Source organism: Silene latifolia, chromosome 3, assembly GCF_048544455.1.
Source record: "Silene latifolia isolate original U9 population chromosome 3, ASM4854445v1, whole genome shotgun sequence".
NCBI lineage: Eukaryota > Viridiplantae > Streptophyta > Magnoliopsida > Caryophyllales > Caryophyllaceae > Silene > Silene latifolia.
Genome location: NC_133528.1, coordinates 75,398,483 through 75,400,908, shown reverse-complemented (window position 1 = coordinate 75,400,908; position 2,426 = coordinate 75,398,483).

The following is a 2,426-nucleotide window of genomic DNA, read 5'->3' as shown; positions in this document are numbered from 1 at the left end:
TCGTCTTTTGCTTGAAAAGAAGGGCGAGTATTTTTTTGTGCGTTTTTTGTAAATTGTTTTGTTTGGTTGGGTTTGGGCGGGATTGCCCTTGTTCTGCTTTGCAGTTTTTTTTTTTTGGATTTGTCCGTTTACTCCGTCGTAATGCCGAAATTTCGGTTGACGTTCTTTGTTTGCAGGAGAGTGTTCGGGACCTAATGGGTCCCTTGCTGCGGCTTTAGAGGACGTGTTTGGGACAGGGCCGATCAGTACTCCCGCCAGTGCGCCTGACGTGATAATGGAGGATGCTTCTGAGGAGGAGGGGCCCTCCGAGGAGGTTGTTAGGGCTGAGAGAGCCGCTGAGGTCCATGAGGGGCCCGTTGTTGGAGCTGCTGGCATTGGGAAAGCTCAGACATGGTTTGAGGCTGGTACCTCTGGGAGGAGGTTTACCAGGAGGAGGAGGGTTCCTCGACCGACCAGACGGACGTTACAGAACGTCGTTAAGTGATGCGTGTCTTTTATATAAGGTTTATACCTCATTTTTACACGCATTTCTGTACTTTTTATGTAGCATCTGGCTTCAAATACCCCCGAATATTCTACTTTGGTTCGTTTTATGTAATTTGCAGGAATTAACCGAAGAGGAGCTAAATCGAGCCTAATTTGTCCCAATTGTACGCATTCATGGAGAATAAGGAGCCGGAGCTTGGAAATCTAACACTTGGAAGACGCGTGAGCTGGATTCGGGAAGCATTTCAAGGTTTAACGTGCTTAGACCTCTCGATCGAGTAGTTTCTTACTCGATCGAATGCTTTATTTGCTCAAGATTGTTCGATCGAGCAGTTTAAGGAGTACATCAAGGAGTTTTTGCAGGAACTGCTCGATCGAGTGATTTGTTTCCACTCGATCGAGTGGTTTGGTGATGATGTGCTCGATCGAGTAGATTATTTCTACTCGATCGAGTGGTTTCTTGTGTTTTAGCTAATTTCCGCCTAATCATATTATGGGCTTTTGTAATTAGTCCATAGATTAGGTTTTAGGATGGATTTTTGGTATAAGACTGAAGGAGTGAACTACGTTACTCCTATCTTTTCCTCCCTCACGTTGTTATTATTCGACATTTCTGTCACTGTTCTTTGGGATTTTATCCTTCCTTTACACTTTACTACTCGGATTTGGATTTTGCGATTGGTATTATCATTCTACTTTTATTCTAAATCTTATTTATTGCTTTAGATTCCTCTCTATTTATCGTTGTCGTAATAATTGCTTTGATTCGATCTTATTTAGTTGTTATAATGTTTAATCCCAATTACCTATTTATCGTTATTGTTAATTCAATGGTAATGAGTAGCTAATTTCCCTTGGCTAAGACTATAGGGGATCCATAATCATGAGGGAACAGTAATCAATTTATTGGGTTAATGCTAGTATAGTCTTTGTTGGTTAAATGCTACAATTAAATGTATCCTTCTAATAGAGTCGACGCAATTAGACCTTTAATTCCTAGTGATCCTTGACCTGGACCGAAAGGTTGGAAAAGGCGAGACTAGTAGCGAACAATGGAGTATTGCAGTGAGGGCGAAAGTTAAGCTGTTTACACTTTAGGGTGAATTAAGGACCGAAAGGTGACGTTCGCTACCCCTTAGACCGTATTTGCATTGACCTGAGACCTAGATTACTTGACTGAATGATTATGGTGAACCGTTGTCTTAGCTATTTCTCTCTATCTGTTTATTTCCTTTCTTTTATTCTCTTTTCCTTATTCCTGTTAGTTTAGACAATCATATTTAAAAACCCCCCCATTTGGTTACCTTGACGAACTTAGACTTAGCTGACAATTTCCTACCTCTCTGTGGATTCGACCCGACTTCCCTAGCTATATTAGTTAGAGCCAGTTGGTATTTTTGAGAGGTACGCGACAGACGTGTCAAATTTTGGCGCCGTTGCCGGGGAGATGGCGCAATTTTGTTGCTTTGATTAAGTTTGTCCCTTGTCTCAAGGAATTTATTCCTTGAGGCTGATCTCATTCCTGCAAAGTTTTGATTAGTTTTGCAGGTTAGTTGTTGCTTGAAAGTTTATTTGCCAAGATGCCTACGATTACAGAGCATACAGAGCCATGTGGTAGATGTGGCATGGAAGGGCACGACCCTATCTTGTGCATGGAAAGTATAGAGCGCGTTCTTGCTTATCAGAAATACAAGCAGGGAGTTCCTTTCTCTTAGCTATATGAAGAAATAAAGAATGTCTCTACCCCTTCCACGCCAGCTCCGCTACCGATTCCTCCTTCTGCAAGTGAAGAAATTGCCGAATTAAAATCTATTATGATGAGTATGTCACGGCAATCTGAAACGGTTATATCGGAATTGAAAGAACAAGTCGCGCAGTTAACACTCGCGACAGACCAAGCCAAGCTTCTTCCAATATGCGATCCAGTCAGTGCAATGAAT